The sequence below is a fragment of the Papio anubis genome, chromosome 5 (genome assembly GCF_008728515.1).
Source record: "Papio anubis isolate 15944 chromosome 5, Panubis1.0, whole genome shotgun sequence".
Taxonomy (NCBI): Eukaryota; Metazoa; Chordata; class Mammalia; order Primates; family Cercopithecidae; genus Papio; species Papio anubis.
In genome coordinates this window covers 52,276,218-52,284,354 of record NC_044980.1, presented here as the reverse complement: position 1 = coordinate 52,284,354, position 8,137 = coordinate 52,276,218, and the positions used below count along the sequence as shown (strand labels likewise).

The 8,137-nt window shown below is 37.0% G+C and overlaps 1 long non-coding RNA gene across 1 annotated transcript; it reads right to left on the bottom strand.

The window, feature by feature from the left end:
• Positions 1 to 460: 460 nt before the first annotated feature.
• LOC101004668 lies at positions 461 to 4,317 on the bottom strand. Its single transcript, XR_160978.5, has 2 exons — positions 3,423 to 4,317; positions 461 to 1,202 (listed from the first exon to the last, which is right to left on the bottom strand). It is a non-coding gene; the product is annotated as an uncharacterized LOC101004668 (long non-coding RNA).
• Between the last annotated feature and the right edge of the window lie 3,820 nt (positions 4,318 to 8,137).

Genomic DNA, 8,137 nt, shown 5'->3' with positions numbered 1-8,137 from the left:
TAACTTTCAATCCAGGTCATTATTAAGTAGCTAGAAACAGATTGTAATGTTGAGATTTTGTATCATCATTTGCAGTGTTCACGTATTTTCAAGGATGCAGAATTTGTTCAATCTGGTTTCATCCTAAAATTTTATGGACCTAGCTTTAGAACTAAGTAATAATTTGGTGGGGGCAGGGAATGAGGTGTTTTCTATAAGTTGAAATGAGCACAGAGCTAAAATATTAATATTTTTGTTACATGATGCTCACATAAATTTGAAATGGCTTTTCTTTTTAAAAGGCAATTTGTACATGATTGGGACTTTATATTCACAGATGATGCCACTCAATACCTTTTATAGTTTTTCAAGTTGTTTTAATGGAGACCTGTGAATCAGCATGCACTGTATTGAAGATGATTCAAATTCAGAAACCAAATCTCTTAAGTTTAAAGAAAAAAATGACAAAGCAAGCTGAAAATTCTTAAAATGACTCAAAGTGTCAGGATGAAAATCTTTTGCCTTCTCTCCATTTTTTATTTATCACAATAATTAATAACACGCTGTATTTTCCCTTTTTAAAACAGAGAAAATGCACAATGCCCAACAATCAGGCTTATCTCTAATGAGCAACCAAATACAAAAACATAAGAAGCCAAATCAATCCCCTGGAAGAAGATGGAGCAGGAAAACTAGCAAGAAACACCTTCAGTTTCTTAGGACTAAATGTAGGTGAACTGTAGGTGAAATGCCATTGAAATGTTCTGAATAAACCTGCAAAATGAACTGTACAGCTAATCTCCTCTGGGAAATATGAAACCTAGTGGTCCCAGTCATCTAGACATTGGGGTATATGATTCAAAAATAAATTAGAAGAAATGAGTAGATAATAAACATCCTTGAAACAAAAACGAATGGAGTCTCCAAAGAAGCGTTTACAGAAAGAAAAATGTTTTTTTGGCAGCATGTTCTTCACAAAACAATCCAGAAAGAACAAAAGCTCCAATGATGCATTGAGGTTTGTTTTTTCTGCAGTAGCCTTTTTTCTCTCTTCAAAGCAGACCCTCCATCCGCACTTGGGTGGTTGTTGCTGAAGATGTTTTTATTGCATAGTGCAATAAATAGTTATATAATACGTTTATTTTTTCATTTCAATGACTTCTCTCCTCCTTTTTTCTTGAAAATGTCTTTCAGTCATTTTGCTCGCCTTCTTTATTTTTTCTCTGGAAAGAAAAAATATAACCAGAAAAAAAAAACACATAAACATCCTGAATACAGTGTTTAGTGCCTGGTAGAAATAAGACAGAACAAAACAAAATATGTGACTGAAAAGTTAGACAACTGGACCGAGGGAATGCTAGTCTACTGAGCAATGCTATGAAGGAAAATAAAAAAACAGCAGGCTTTGTGTTGTTAAGAAAAGAGCTCCCAAAATAATAACTATGAATTTCTGAATAGAGTTTTTAGAGTTGTCATCTGTTCTTTCTCTACTGATTGACATATCCACAAGCAAAATCTTTTGTTTCATTATTCTTTGTTTTCTCTCATATATTTTTCATGATGAACAGTTAAATAGCAAAAGAAAGGAGGAACAAAAGGTCTGTCACCAACAAGATGGTATTTTATACTGTAAAAATCATTTTAAATTAGATTTAACAGCAAATCCTTAGCCTGACAAATTGTACTCATCATAGGTACCTACCTTCCTCCCAGTCTGTCACAGCCAGGGCCACTTTTCTCCCACACATATATTTTATCTTCTTTTCTTTCTTGCCTGCAGGTCTTGGCTTATTCTATAGCCCAATCCAGAATGTTACTTCTCAAATCCCTGTTGAGATCTACCCTACAATGTTCCTTCAAATCGCAAATCAAAGCTTCTCTGCCTTAAGCAGCCTTCACCTACTAATTCTACTTCATAATGTAGATTCCTCCTCTTCTAAACAATATTATGTCTACGGCATAGTAGACACAGTATCTGCACTAAAAAAATAGCTTTTATTATAACTTTGAATTTCTTCAGGTGTTACATTGGCAACTTTACTATCCATCCTGGAATATCATAAAGGTCACCTTCAAGTTAAATTCAAATTTCTCCTTATTTTTACAGTTCTTGTCACTCTCTCCTAAGTAATAATGAACTGAGTTATATATTCAGAGCTTCTTATAAATTTATTAAACCAATTATATCAAGAAGATAGCCAAATAGTCAATTTATGTCCCAGCTGTATACTATTATAGGATATATAACAATTACAAAAATGTGTCCAGTTGTGTTTACAGCTAAAGACTACATGGAACATAAGAAAGATGTGAAATCAAATTTTCAAAGGATTTGTACCTACTCTACATCTCTGCAGTTGAATCAGTTGGATGTTTATTGCAGCTGCCTTCCTGTAGTGAATGATCTTTATAATTTGAGTTTCCATCTAAATGAAAGATCATCTCTACCTTCCATTGAATACAATCGTTTGCGTAAAGATCTAATGATTTCTGAAACAGATAACTTTCATTCCTTTAATTCTCTTTGAATCTCAAAACCTTAAATAAGTTTTCTAAACTTGATTCTATAGTAGACAAGGTTATTTGGGGACAAATTAAGAAACATAGTCAGAGGCCCTTGTCTCTTTAAAATGGTTATAAAATGTCTCCCTCCCAAACTCTCTTTTCCTGGAGAAAGGTGAACAACCTCTTGGCTGGCTGTCTATTATTTTGATGTTGATAAAGAAACCATACTTTCCCAGGCATAACAAAATAGGTCTGACAAATTTCCGGACTCATCAGCAAATGGCAAGGATGATAAATGAGATTAGAGTTGTCTGTGAAGCTGTTCTATCTTGCGTGTCTTGCTCAAAGTTTGGAAATGGTATGGTTCATTTATTAACAAAGTGATTACTAGACGCCTGAAATATCAATCTACCCTGTTAGACCTTCATCTAGAGTGAGAATTGTGTCTTCTTATACATTCATTCCCTTCCATCTGCTCTGTTCTCTCAGTTCGTATCTTGACAGATGGCTGTAACTTACATTACAGATAACTTTTCATCAGATACCATCTAAGCTCCCATCTTATGCTCAATATATTTTTAAGCTAATGCTCTTCCCTTAGATAATCTACATAAATAAACTAATGTTTTCTCTTTCTCTTTCTTTTTCTCCTGCCCCCATTTCCTCCACACATACAATCTGATTTACACAAATAACTTCCTACTTAGCTATAATTTCTATATCTATTCCTATATCAAATATATTTACTCATAAAAAATGTCCACAGAATTCTGAGCTCAAATTATTACAAATAGCAGTGGATAATCAGGAACAGACTCTAACAAATTGAGGAACATCCCAAAATTTCTCTCTATAATATTCCTGAAAAATCTCTAAAGTAAAGCATAAATATAATCCTACAAAAGTAATCTGACAGCACATTTTAACCTTCTACTTACCATTTACAACCCATGCAGGAGTACACCGCAGTATTCCTCTCTGATGGTCTGATTTCATAGAATCACAGAATCTTAGCACTTTGGAGAGACTCTGAGTATACTCCACCTTTCCCATCTAAGAAAAAGACTACAATTCAAGTCAAATGACTTCTCAGAGTCAAAGAGCTGGTTAGTAACACATCTTGGACTAGAACTCAAATCTTCTCACTTCAGCCCAATGCTCTTTCCACTATTTTGTTAAGTCGACAATATTCCAATCAAAGAAGGAGTTAACTAAAACAAATTCAATTCTGCTTATGAATTCCTCTCAAACACAGCGTCATCCCCGGGAAAGAAAAAAAAAAGTACATAGATATAAATAAACCCTAGTCACAATTGCCAAAAACGCACATAATGTAAGACATTGCCAAGGCTATTCATCCATATTGATAATATACAAACACACACACACCATAACAATTCCCCCCAAATCAAGTATCCCATCTTTAGAAAGAAGAATGAGACAATTTTTGAGAAATTGCCAGGGCCCTGAAGTAGCTTGAGGTCATATATAACCCTGAAAACAAGGACTTGAACAAATGCCATGAGGTGATACCATCATAAATATCTTAGAGAAAAAAAGGGTTGACATTTAGCACCTGGAAAAAGGCAAAGAGAATACCTAAGAATGACATGTGGTCTGTTAAAACAACACTCTCCCAATGCCTTACTCTTAAAACAGAGTAAAATTAAACCCATAGTGTGTCTACCTTGTCTTCTCTTCCCCTGCCCATATCCCACGATATAGAAATTTGCTCTCCATGGCCCTAGTAGGGGAGAAATCCTCTTCAGCACTCCTTTGAAAAGAACCAAAGCATCCTCCTCATCATCAAGTGTTCAGGATCTTCCTGTAAAAACTTAGTCCACTCATTTCTCTCATGAGAAGCTCATTTTATAATTATGATATGGAAGAACTGACTTTATAAATATTCTCTTCAAAGAACATTATAGTTAACAGAGAATGATTAACTTGAACACAAGAAATATCAGGTCTCATGTGATCTGGTGAAATATGAAATGTCTTCAAGTCACTTTTACACAAACATAACTAGAGAGGACATTTTCTCATAGAAACTCATTCATAATGCCCCTACGACACCTCCTCTACCCTCTCTGCCTTGCTCAGCTTCCTCTTCCAGCAGGGTCCCCTGGAGAAAAGTATTTTCTACTTTTGTGAACCAAACACCTCTTACACACAGCCATTAAGTGATACATTTCAGTAGTTTCTTCTAACTGCAGAGCAAAATGTAGACATGGGAGTATTAAGACAAGTGTTCCTCCTCTTAAAAAAAATTGTACTCAAAGGAGAAAAGATGCATAAATAACAGTCTTACTGGTTGTGAGATCAGCATTGTAAAAGAAGGCCATGCAAAGGACTGCAGAACCACACAAGAAGGAGAGGGGCTTTTGTGTGAGAGATTTTGTGGGACATTCTAGAAGACAAGGGAAGACTTATAAACCCAATAGACTAAAGTCCCCAATGACATAGTTTATTCAGTTGTAGGTGACAGGGACATAATTTTGAATGTGTGTTTGGTAGGGAGGGGTAGTCTTTCAAAATCTCTCTAATTCTTCTACATTAACATTTAACCTCCATGCCCACCCAGAAGACCAGCCTTCAATTCCACACCCAGACTGGAATACAAGTAGGATGCAGGGCCTGGCTCAGAGACACAAGTTTTAGCTTCAGACAGATTTGAATGCCATCTTCTTCCACCACTTGTAAAATAGGTAGACAAGTTGTTTAACATTTTGATCCTCAGCTTTCTAATTTGTAAAATGGGAAGGGACCAACTCATCTGTTTTTTTGTTTGTTTGTTTCATAAGGTGTCAGAGATCTGGAACATACACACATTTACCAAATTACAGCAGGATTCACTAGATCACAGCAATTATTATAATAATTCATAAGAATATTTGTTTTACACAAAACTGAGGCATATCTGAAATATAACAATGAAGAAATAAAATATTTTTTCACGTATGGCTGATAGAAATTGTGTATATTTTCCAATGGCCAGAAAATATCCAGGCCTCCAGTGCTCTCTCTCTCTCCCTCTTTCTCTCTCACATGTACACACAATGCATCTTTTATGTTGAACCAGGTTCCCAATTCTCCACCTACAGAACTTGTAGCAGCCAGCAGCATTATCAAACTGCAAGAATAGTGTGTCTAAGAAGCATGGCAACTAACTTCCCTGGCATCTGTGCCATTCTTAGAACATGAAGCTCCTCAGACCGATTTATGAACCATCATCAAGGCAACCCAACTTTCTGACACCAACTCCTTAGAGATCCAAAATTTAAAAAAAAAAAAAAAATAAATAAATAAATCCATCATCTTCTTCCTCTCCTGGCTCACTTAGAAGTCTCCCTCTGTGAATTCTAACCCCATTGCATTGCAGTATGAGAAGAGGGGGAAAAAAAGACATTAGTAGGAGACCCAAATAAACAGTTTTTAGCTAGCATATTTTTTCATACTATACTACATAGATGAGCATTTTGAATATTTTTGCCCTGACATTTCATTTTGTGGAGTAAGCAACATCTGAAAAATGTTTACATATAAGAAAGCCTCTTTTTCATCTCCTGGAAAACCAAATGAAGAATTTTAAGCTATCCCATTTTATTTCAGTAGAAGCACTGAGGTAGAAGAGAAGCAGTCCGGGAGTGGAAACAACAGCCCCTCCCACCATTCATTACTATGTGACCTTGAGACGTTCTCTCTGAGCCGCTGTTAGATTTATAAGACCTGCCACCCATATTCCCTTCCTGAGAAAAACCGCCTACCCGCAGCCTCTTAGGACTAAATGACTACATTTGTACCATGTGACCTAAGCCTTACACTAAGCCACAGTAAAATGGATCAAGCATGTGTTTCTTTAAAAAAATATATGGTAACCCGGCCGGGCCTGTGGCTCACGCCTGTAATCCCAGCACTTTGGGAGGCTGAGGCGGGCGGATCACGAGGTCAGGATATCTAGACCATCCTGGCTAAAACGGTGAAACCCCGTCTCTATTAAAAATACACAAAATTAGCTGGGAGTAGTGGCGGGCGCCTGTAGTCCCAGCTACTCGGGAGGCTGAGGCAGGAGAATGGTGAGAACCCGGGAGGCGGAGCTTGCAGTGAGCCGAGATCGCGCCACTGCACTCCAGCCTGAGTGACAGAGCGAGACTCTGTCTCAAAAAATAAAAGTAAAATAAAATAAAATAAAATAAAATAAAATAAAATATGGCAACCCACCCATACGCCAGACTTAGATCTTTGGCCTGGTGGGAAAAGATAACCTGAGCCAATCAAATTCCATTCTTCAGAATTCAGCACTGGGAAACACGGAGTTAAGGCAGCTGGCATTAGGGGCAGAATTTACAAAGGACACCAAGATGGTCATGTGGCAGAGAGAAGTCAGAGAGAACACAGAAAGTTAACAATAGCTGTGAGCTCGATTGTGAGCTGTCCTGGTGCTATGTCCCAGGTTCTCCAGGTCTCTTGCCTTTCCAGAAAAAAGGTCAAAGGATGAGGCTGAAAGGTGAGGTTTCATTTAGAGTGATGAAAAGCATAGAAAGCAAGACAGTCAAACACCTGAGGAAGGAGCCCATGCAAACTTTATAGACTGAATACAACTTTAGCATTGCTATGATTACTCAGAATGATTTGCAGAGCTGAAATCGTTTTTCATGTATATAACACTATTATGAGTGTCCTTACTAGCTCTTTTCTGGCTGAATTATTCTCACTGCTTTAATGTTCCCTCTCAAATCTGTTTCCAGTTCTGATTATTGTTATTCTCCAAGTTCAACGCTAGACCTTGGAATGTGATCAAAGTCAGCCTAACATTTTGCTTCATGCTATGCTTTTCAATGATAAATTGAGAGAATGGATAAAGAAATGTCAGTTCTCTAATGTCTCTAATATCACATAATACTACAATTTAAGGCCAGGCGCGTTGGCTCACGCCTGTAATCCCAGTACTTTGGGAGGCCGAGGCAGGCGGATCACTTGAGGTCGGGAGTTCGAGTGATCATGGAGACATGGAGAAACCCTGTCTCTACTGAAAGTACAAAATTAGCTGGGCGTGGTGGCACATGCCTGTAATCCCAGCTACTCGGGAGGCCGAGGCAGGAGAATTGCTTGAACCTGGGAGGCAGAGGTTGTGGTGAGTCGAGATCGCGCCATTGTACTCCAGCCTGGGCAACAAGAGCAAAACTCTGTCTCAAAAAAAAAAATAATAAACAATTTTAAAAAATACTACAACTTAAGATATGCTAATCAGCAATGTGATAACTGGGAGGGAACAGAGAAAACAGAAGAAAAAATATATACGTACTTCATTTGGGGCAGTGCTCATGTAAATAATATTGTGTTTTTAATTTGAAATGTCACTTGTTAATTGCTGGTATATAGAAAAGTGATTAAATTTTGTATATGAACTTTATATCTGTTTTTGTCTCATATAGTTTGATATTCTGTTGTTAGCCACATACACATTAGGTATTGTTACATCTTCTTGGAGAATAGATCTGTTTATCATTATGTAATGCCTCTTTTTATTCCTGATAATTTCCTTGCTTTGAAGCCTGCTCTACTCTTTCTGAAATTAATATAGTGACTCCTGCTTTCTTCTGGTTAGTGTTAGTATGGTGTATTTTTCTCCACCATTTGCTTGTAATCTTTA